The sequence below is a fragment of the Protopterus annectens genome, chromosome 3.part0, assembly GCF_019279795.1.
Source record: "Protopterus annectens isolate FY-2018-M chromosome 3.part0, PAN1.0, whole genome shotgun sequence".
In the NCBI taxonomy this organism is placed as follows: domain Eukaryota; kingdom Metazoa; phylum Chordata; order Ceratodontiformes; family Protopteridae; genus Protopterus; species Protopterus annectens.
In genome coordinates, this window is record NC_056731.1 from 416,379,373 (window position 1) to 416,390,591 (window position 11,219).

Genomic DNA, 11,219 nt, shown 5'->3' on the forward strand with positions numbered 1-11,219 from the left:
GTCTTAACCTCAAGATGCATGCACTCGAAGCTCTCCTCAGTATGGAGAACACTGACATCTGTGCAGTGACAGAAACCTGGTTCAAGGCTCCAGAGAGCACCCCAGCACTACCAGGTTATACCTCATATCATGCTTTTCGACCCCAAAACCCGGACCAAACCACAAAAGGAGGGGGAGTTTCCATATTTATCAAGGATATCCACACCTCCAGGTTAGTGGCATTGCACGAAGTATCGGAGACCATCCATGTGCAACTGACAGTGGGCAAGACTGCTTTTCAGTTTATAGCATCCTACAGACTACCCACTCAAAGTCAGGAATCCCACTCGGCTTTCCTGAAAACATTGGAGAACATGAAGATCTCTCCGAACACCATTATATTGGGTGACTTCAACTACCCAAACATAGACTGGGAGCATTACTCAAGCCCCAGCACCTTAGCCCAAAGGTTCCTGGAATTTATAAACTCAAATGCTATGGAACAACTAGTCACCACTCCCAGAAGAGGGGAAACATACTAGACCTGATAATTACCAACATGGGGACTCTATGCTCCATATGAGAAGTATATCCCTCATTGGTAAGATCAGACCATAAATTAATTTCACTGGATATCCACATCCCGACCCCACCCCCAGCCCAGAAAACCACAGTGAAAAACTTCTCAAAAGTGAACTTCACACTTCTCAAAACCGAAGTGGAATCCTTCAAGGCCCCAGAGTCAGTGGAAACTACGGCCCAAACTGCAGAATCCTATATAAACGCATTCTACGGACATCTCCAGGAATGCATGGATCATGCTATCCCAAACAAAATCAAGACCCAATCATCCAAAGGCAAGCGTCCAGTCTGGTGGACCCCAGCCATAAATAAACTGTACAACAGAAGGAGGAAGCTACTACATGATAGAGCAAAATCCCTAAAAGGGAAGTCATCTCTGATCAGTACTAGCAAAAAGTTACGATCCCTCATAAAATCCTCCAAGGCCAGCTTCGAGAGAAAAATTGCACAGGACACTAAAGACAATCAAAGGCTTTTTTCAGTTATGTTAGGATCCTGGGATGCAACTCCCAGACTTGTTCTGAGTTGATTTGAAACGACAAAAAATACACTGAACCCACAGACATCGCCAATATCCTGGCAGACAGGTTCAGTGCAAACTTCTCCACCCCCTCCCCCCCAAAAGAGCAAGTATCTATCCAGGCAGAGTGCAGCCTCCCAAACATCTCTGATGCTCAGGTGAAGGCCGCCCTCTCCAAAGCAAAAAACACTGCTTCCATGGGACCAGATGGTATCCCGGGTTGTGTCCTACATGAACTCCAAGAAGAACTAATCCCTTAAGTAAAACTGCTGTACAATCTCAGCCTCACTACAGGATATGTGCCCAAAGAATGGCGTACAGCAACAGTGGTCCCACTCCACAAAGGTGGCGCCTCTGCGGACCCTGGAAACTATCGCCCCATAAGCCTGACTAGCCTAGTATGCAAGGCTATGAAGAGGATCATCATGGAACTCATAAACAAAGACATTGGGGACCTACAGATACTAGATCCTACCCAATTTGGCTTCATCAAGGGCAGATCCTGCCTTTTGAACCTGGCCAACTTCTTCAAAACAGTCACCAAGGCCATAGATGAAGGGAAGGTAGTCCACACAGCCTATCTCAACCTCGCAAAGGCATTTGACACAATACCCCACTCAGTCATCATAGATAAGCTATCCAGCCTAAATATAAACTCCTATGTCACAGGATGGGTCGCAAACTGGCTCAAAGACAGAACCCACAGAGTCAGAGTTGCTGGGGCCATGTCAGACTCGAAACTGGTCACAAGTGGTGTCCCACAAGGTTCTGTCCTGGGACCTCTCTTGTTCTGTATTTACTTTTCTGAGGTACAGGCCAACGTGGGAGGACTATGGCTCACCAAGTTCGCAGATGACTGCAAACTGGGCGCCATAATTCACTCTCCAGCTGACAAAAACATCCTTCAAAAAGGTCTCGCAGAGACGGATAACTGGTGCCAAAGCCATGGTCTAAAGCTAAATGCCAAAAAGTGTATAGTCATACCCTTTGGCAAAAACAATGTGCCCACAAATTACCACACAGGTGGTAACCCATTAAGTACAGAGGAAGTAATTAGGGATCTGGGGACCCAAGTTGATAGCAATCTCTCCTTTGACAACCACATTGCCAAAGTGGTTAGAAAGACCTTCTATATAGCCCACCTCATCATGAAAGGATTCACATCTAGATCAAGAGAGGTAATCGTGCCCCTTTATTCATCCCTCATCAGGCCCATCATAGAATACAATGTCCCCTTTGGGATGTACCTTACCCGACACCTGCAGCAATTAGAAAGACCCCAAAAGTACCTCACCAAGAGGATCAAGGGACTCAAACAGATGCCATATGCTGCTCGGTTAAAAAAACTCCAGCTCTACTCAGTTGCATACCGCCTACTCCGAGGCGATCTATGCCTGACATATAAAGCTATGCCCAACCCAGAATTAATGGACATGCTCCACCTCAGTAAATCTAAATCCCTTAGAGCCATGCGCTCAAGGGACTTGAACCTCAGCACAGAAATAAATAGAACATGCTGGAGGGACAGATTCATAACCCAGAGGCTCCCTTCATTCTGGAATAGAATTCCAATTCATGTTAGGCAGAGCACCTCACTGACCCTCTTCAAGAAGAATCTTGATGAGTGGATGGGGGGATCGTAGGTTTGTCCCGGGGATTACTTCCGTGTCACTATTAGACAGAGGCACAGTAAACTAAACTTTAAAAAGGGCACAGTATACTCAAATCAAGGGGTGGCATAAGTCAAACACAATCGGGCTAGGCTTATAAATGCCCCAGGGCAGATAGCCTAGTATGAACCTATGAACCTATGAACCTATGAAACACTTTTTCTCCATTCCTCAGGTATCCTCTCACTTTCCAAGATTTCATTAGACAATCTGGTTAAAAACTCCACTGCCATTTCACCTAAACACCTCCATGCTTCCACAGGTATGCCACGACATACTCTTTGGTATTATTATTAAAATGATTTTGAGTAATGTTTGTCAAAACAGGGGAAAATAAACTCCATTGATATTGTCAGTTTTGTTACAGGGAATTACACTATCTCACGATATCTGCATTCAGCCTCTGCATGTAATTGACATTAGTCAGTGCCAGTGGCGCATGTGGTAGTACCCTCACTCTTGGTGTAGAAGACTGTGGGTTACTGAACTTCTGGGTGTGTCGTCCCTAAGATGAGATGTTAAACTGAGATCCCATCTGCTTAAGTTGGTGGTAGCTCAGGTCGATGTAAAAGATCACATGATACTTATGAAGTAACTAAGGAAAATTCACAGATGATTTGGCCAATTTTCCCCTAGTAGTGAAAATATCGCTTTGGGTCTCCTTTTAAAGTCACTAGCCTAATGAGGCTAACCTGGTCAATAAAGGATAAATAAAATAAAAACTGTTAGGAAATTGTGTGGAAACTAAAAAAATGTGACTATGGCTTAACTATTGCTTTACTGGTACAATTATGTTAAAGAGACTATGCATAGTACATGTGGTTGGTTCATACCTTCTAGTGGCAAACAAAGACATCAATATAAGTAGGCTTTCCATGTTGTTAGTTCTATCTGGTGGATTCAATACACTTAGCAACAAACTTGATTTGGCTGCTAAAAATGTTTTTCAGATTGCATGGGAGGTATATGATAGTTTTTATTGATCCTAGCGATTCACTACCTAAGCAGAAGGAAGCTAATGTTAGAAATGTTTATCTTATCGTTGTAGACCCCAGTAAGGCCATCCAGAGCAGGCTCCATTACTGGCACACAAGTTACTCAACAAAGGGCAAATAGAGGACAGATTGTTTTGTGTTGTCGTACAAAGGAGACTGATATAATACTTGATAATTGCAGTTTGGTATGCAACATAGATCATACCAATGTATGCTACATTCATGAGGTAAACAAAATTGGTACAGAAACTGAAACTGGAAAACTATCTATAATTAGTTTACTGAGTCATCCCTTGTAAATCTGCCTATAGAGGAACCTACAGTGAGCATTCCATTATGTTGATATGTGAGCAAGGGAAATCCTCAGCTATCAGACTTCAAGTAAAAAGAATCTAGAGAGCTGTGCATAATACACTAGCAGGAGAATTTTTTTTCTTTAGCAAACATAATTAATCATAGAATCTTTCTTGCAATCCAGTTTGAAGTATTCTTCCCAGTGATGTATCCTATTCCTACCTACTCACCCCCTCTTTTTCCCATTTATACTTTCTATGATCCACCCCTAATTATATTCGGTACTTACGTATTATCGCAACCAGATTTTCGCAGTTGCAGTAATACGCTTGTTGGCTCAAAAAAAATGGATTGTGGGAATAAAATAAGGTTGAATGTGATGTTTTCTGTTGGGAACAACCTTGTTTGTCCCAAATTCATAACCAAAATGTACGCGGAAATGTGAATCTTGCTTTGCGTACTTTAGCTTTGGTTGCACTGCCATCGTACTGAAAATGAATCAAGGACGCCTGGGAAATGTTTCTTTGTACTGCTGACATACTGCAAGTAGGAGTATTACAACACTGACTGTACATTTGTATGATAATAACACATAAAGCAGCACTTTTTTGGGGTAAATAAGCTTTTATTTAAAAAAAAAAAATATGCAAAATAATATAAGTAAAATGGAATAACAGATTAAATAATTAAAAAGAGGAAACGTCTTGTACAACAGCGGCTAAACTGAATATGACATGTGGTGTTAGATTGAAGTATGATAAATATGTATGTAGTATTTGACAGCACCGGATTTAATTTTTTTGGGATACTAGTTAGTCTTGCAATGTTTTCTGGATGTTTTGTATAGCATACTTGTGGATGTCTTCCAGATGCTGTCGGCAGCATATTTGTGGATGTATTCTGGATGATTTAGGAAGCATACTTGTGGATGGCTCAGTCACTGGGTTACAGCTTTTGGTAGTATGGGGAGCAATTGTCTGCAAAATGTCAAAGTTTCACTTTAACAACATTTACCGGCTCGCGGCTTAAGATATGGAATGTGTGTTACATAAACTGCTATATGAAAATGTATTTCCAGTGACATGATGTTGGGGAAACGGCATAGCTTGAAACAAGCACTCATTTCCTACATGTTATACTGTCTTTCCTATCTAAACAATGATTTTTAATAAAGTTAACATTGCCAGTGTGATTCTGTATATATTTATAGTTACATTCACACACAGAGAAGCAAGCAGTATTAAAGCAAAAATCTGGTTGCGATAATACGTAAGTACCTTATATTCTAACCAATCTCATAATTTGCCAGTTTAATACAACCAAACAATAACCATATCCTCTTTATTTGCTTCCTTACTATCAATATAGTTTGTCCTATACTCCTTAAACATTATAGTCTTCACTTCCTTCTATATAAAATCTATCCCAACTACCACACACAATGCCTCTAACTCAGACATTCTTACTCTGTCTCCTCACCATACTATCCTTCCTCATCCTTTATCATATCTCTCCACTACACATAAACAACACGCCAACCAATCCACACTCACTTTGTCAACATGTACCCAGTCCCCCCCCCACAGCATAGCACCTCCTCTGCAGTTAAACTCTCTTAGCCAGTTTCAATTGCAGACACCTTAAATCAAAGTGTTTAGTCATAGCAACTCCAAACAAACTAAAACTAAAACACAGTTAACTACATATTTTCCTTCATAAACTATCAATTCAGAAAATCCATGGGACATTCACCCAAGTTCAAGTGGCACTGAACAACAAATAACCAATGCAACTAAATTAATGTTAAGTGCTTCAATTCAAATTTCCCAGTTACCTTCTAAATCTAACCTCCTCCTTCTAAATATGAACATTAGAAGTACGTGCAACAAAATCCAAGATATCCACACATGCCTTGATATATACTCTCATGATTTAGTCATAGCTACAGAAACCTGGCTGAAAAAAGAAATAGTTAATAATGAAATAATCCCGCCTCACTTTAATATAATCAGGCATGACAGGTCAAATAAGTGGATAGGGAGTGCTGTAATCATCAATAAAAACTGCCTAATCATAACCCCATTCATAAAGGGGTCCAAATAGAGAGACAGCAGGGATCTGAATTGAGAGATGATAAAAGCAGCAAGCAAAGGAGTGTAGCATTGCTGGAACTGAATTCATCCTCATTCCTGGTGAGTATCTTCATGAGGTGGAGCATGTTTTTAGAAAATCTTACCAAGAACCAGTAAAAGATTAGGGAAGCAGCCTTCAACACTTAAACCAGAACAAAATCTAAGCAGTTCAGAAGGCAATGAAGAACCACACTGTGAAAATAAAAGTTGCATTTACATATTTTCAGGCATGTTTGGAGTGTGGTTCTTCATGGCCTTCTGAACTGCTTAAAATCTCACCAAGATGACACTGATATATAGACTGCATTTTATATAGCATATATCATGGACAAAAGTAGGCTAAAACATAAAAAGAGACAGCTGGGTGCACAAGACCCAGGATAAAAAGTGTCCAATCCTGGTGGGTGCACTGGTGCCAGGAGTGGAATAAATGACAGAGTAGAATCCTCAAGACATGGAAACATTCTGAAAATGGGCCTAGCCCAGGCTCAGGGGGAGGATGGCCCCCGTTCTAGAAGGAAGAAGTAGTCCACAAAGCCTGCGAAAACTGAGAAGCCAAAAAAGGCCATAAAGATGACAGAGTGGACTATTGAGGATAAGGAAGAAATGATGTATTTTTATTATTATTATGCAAGAAGTCCAGACGTTTTAGATAGAAGATATTCAATAAGATTAAGAGAGAGAAATTACAGGAAAGAAAGAAAGAAAAATACTTGCATAAGAAAAAATGTTTAAAGCTTCAAATGCAAGTTTGTGTTCATTAATACAACAGATCCATTAAAAAAAACAGTATATAAACCAAGAAACTCTAGGCTCTTTTGAAACAAGAAGCAACATAGGAAGTGTGAAAATATAAAGGATGAAGCCTAGAGATTTTTGAAAGGTATAAAAAAGTAACATGGAGATGGGAAAGAAAGAGTAATCTGATATGATGTGATATTATGCAAAATAGAAAGTCGAACTATTCAATATAAAACAATGCAGCTCCAAAGATATTTGAAGAAAAATACAGTCAAAAACACCCAGATATAGAAAATTTCACAATACAAAAATACAATCACTCAGGAATTATTGATAAACTTACCAAACTAGGCATCAACCCCGATATCACTAGGTGGCTTGCAAATTGGCTCACAAATAGAACACACAGTGTGAAAGTAGTAGACTCCAAGTCAGACTGCCGACCAATCACGAGTGGAGTCCCACAGGGATCGGTCATGGGTCCTCTCCTGTTTGGCATCTATTTCTCAGAAGTCCAGGCCAACATGGAGGGACTCTGGCTGACCAAGTTCACAGATGACTGCAAGCTGGGAGCCATTATTAACTCCCTGAGTGATGTAGACATCCTACAGAAAGGCCTCACTGAGACCAATGACTGGTGTAGAAACCATGCCTTAAGCTTAATGCCAGAAAATGCATTGTCATCCCCTTTGGGAAAAACTCAGTTCCTACTAATTACCATATCAAAGGCAGCTCACTGAACACTGAAGGCGTTATAAGAGATCTAGGGACACAGTTTGACAGCAACCCCTCCATCAACCACCACATTGCCACTATGGACTGAAAGTCCTTCTATGTGGCACATCTCATTACCAAGGGTTTTGCATCCAGGAAGAAAGAGGTCATCATCTCTCCCTACTCTTCCCTTATTAGGCCAATCATTGAGTATAATGCCCTTTTGGCATGTACCTCAATAGACACATGCAACAGCTGGAAAGGCCACAAAAGTACCTCACAAAGAGGATCTTAGGCTTTAAACATGTCCTACATGGACAGATTAAAAAAACTCCAGCTATTCTCTGTCTCATATCATCTACTAAGAGGCAATCTCTGCTTGACTTACAAAGCCATGTCTGACCCAGCTATGTTAGAAATGCTACATCTAAAAAAATTCCAATCCCTCAGCAACACATGCTCCAGAGACCTCAACCTCATTATCACAATCAACAGAACATGCTGGAGGGACAGGTTCATAACCCAGAGACTGCCCATGCTCTGGAATAGACTTCCTATACATATCAAGCAGAGAACCTCACTGGCCCTCTTCAAGAGAAAACTTGATGAGTGGATGGGAAATAGAAAGTTCACCCTGGAGATCACTTCAGAGGCTTTACTTGATAGAGACACTGGGAACTAAAGTCAGACGGCACGATGCCAGGGCACTTCTATGGGCTAGGTTTGTAAAGGTTTCAGTGCCATTAGCCTAGTACAAATCTATGAATCTATGAACAAAGAGGGAATGTAGAACATAATATTAGTAAGGTAGAAGTTAAACAAATAGAAGCTGAAGTTATGGAATACCTGCAAAGTGAAGGATTTAGTGTAGAGAGTATAACACAGCTTATGTCACAGTATGATAGAGCAATGAATCCCCAAAGTAAGGAGAAATAGGTGGAGCGAGACACATCTGAAGAAGAAATAGGGACATGGGAAAGAAAAAAAGATTTAATATGGTGCAACATTTATGCAAAGGAGAAAGAAAAACTAATCAATACAAAAAAGCAGCACCAAGATACATAAATAGAAACACAGACAAAGGCATCTGGATAAGGAAAATGTCTCAGTACAAAAAAATAAGAAAACAATGGGGGAGAGTAGAAAAGAGGGTTCATAATGGGGAAGGTAAAGAAATAGAAACTGAAGTTATGGCTTGCCTGTGAAGTGAAGGTTTAGTGCAGAAAATCCATCTCTGGTAATGTCACAGCATGATGGAACAATGGGTTCCCAAATTAAGGAGAAACAGGTGGAACTGGAAGCATTTGATCACTTGCCTCATGAAGATAATCTGAAGCTTCAGTAGGAAACCAGTACAAAAGTTCAGTTGGAGCTGCACAACAAGGGAAGGAGCAGGAAACAGTGGCAACTCTGATGCAGTCAATGTTGTGGAGTGCTAGTCCACTGAGTTCCCATATGAAAGAGCAATGGATGACGCAGGATGCAGTTGAAAAGAATATGTCGCAGGATGATGTTCTGGAACTTTCTGTAGAATACCCACAGGAAACAGAGAAGAAAGAAAGTGCCCTCAGTTTAGAAGAAAATGATGTAAGGGAAAAGCTGCTTCATTTAATAGAGATGGATACACATATTAAGATCAATGAAAGAAATAGATACAGAAAGTCAGTAAGACCCAAAATGTTAGAAGTTTGATAAAACAAATGAACACAGTTATCAAGACTGTTAATAGAAATTCATGCGATATAAATAAAGTAAATAGGATAGATTACTGTGCAGTTAAATTAATAAGAGATAAACATTTGCCAGAAAAACACAGGACAATAAGGGGAAGGAAGAAATCAAATACCATAATGGAATTAGCAGACAAAACTACAAAGTAATTAAGGCAAGAAGTATCACTGTTAGAAGAGTATAAAACAGGAACAGATCAACAAATATACCTGGAAAGATAGATCTGGTAAATCAACGTGCAGTATTAGAATAGACCAGGATCTAGCATACACTACTGCAAACGATAAACTAAAGATATCAGCGCAGGCAGAAAAACTTGGAAGGCATGCAGATAAATATAATGGAAAAATACAAACTAAGCAATTCATTCATGACCCAAAAACTTTTTTAGAAAATTGGGAAACAAAGTAAAAGGAATAGAACACCATTAGTAAAGAAGAAAGAGACACATTTTAGAGAAATATCTATGAAGACCATGTGGAACATAACAAAGATGCTGAATGGATAAACAAAGATGCTGAATGGATAGAAGAAGTAAAATAAACAGTAAGAGGTTCAAATGTAAAGAATATGGAATAGGATGAAGTAACAGCCAGAGAAGCTGAGACAAAATTAAGAAAAGCTCCTAAGTGGAATACCCCAGGCCCAGATGCAGTACCTCACTTATGGTAAAAGTATTAACATCTTTGCATGAAGATTTAGCCCTGACTAAGAACTATTTATATATGCATCCTGAACAGACACCAACCTGGTTAACAACAGGAAAAAGAATACTTCTTCTTAAGAGCGAACCTGCAAGCTATCCTAAAAGCTGTAGACCAATAACTTGCCTTTTGACAATGTATAAACTATATACTCGAACTAAGTTTATAATCATTTAGAAGAAAACTCAATCATGGCAATACAATAGATGGGTAACAAAAGAAAATCATATTGAACAAAGGATTATTTGTTGTTAAACAAAGTCATAATGGAGAATTGTAAAAGGGGGAGAATCTAAATATATCATTGATACATTACAAAAAAGCATTTGATAGCATCCCAGATTTGTGGATAAAGGAGTGCTTATGAATGTAAAGGATACTGCCTACATTGATCAATTATATTCCAGTCACTATGAAACTTAAGGCTTAAGAATTGGCCCATTCACTTCATAGTAGTAGAAACCCAGAAGACTTGGAGAAATTAAACCAAGATACCCAAGTTTAGCAATGCAGAACTCCTGATATCACACTTCAGAATCAATACTGGGAAGAAAGCATGCATCTCAGCCATATGCATATCACCAGGCAATAACATTAATATTGCAGAAAACATCCACCACTAGCTACCTCACTATACCATCCATGAAACAATAATATTATGTCACTAAAACATAGACTGGCAACTCATCAATACTAGCACCCCTACTTAATCTGTGAATGTATATGGCTTTACACAGCTTATAACTTCCACCACTAGAGTCCCCAAAAACACTGCCAGATACTCAACTTTAGAACTTAACAGATTAATGAAAGTTGAAAGCCTAAGTGGCCGTCTTCTAACCTATACAGTTAGAAATTATTACAGCCAAAACAAACACATCATTTACACTCAAATATGATACACAACCAATTTCAACAAAGACACTTTTACTGAAACATTAATACAATATAAATGGAAAATACTAAACTCTGTGCCCTACATGCTGCTGTCTCACCCTTCACTTGACATTTTCCTAAAAACTCCAACTCCAGTACATAGCAAAAAGGTCATATCCAACCCAACACTATGGCTTAGAAAAGAAACAAAGACATTTATGCTACAAAAGGACAAAACTGGAAATGAATGGCACACAAAGAGAACACAAGACACATTAGAT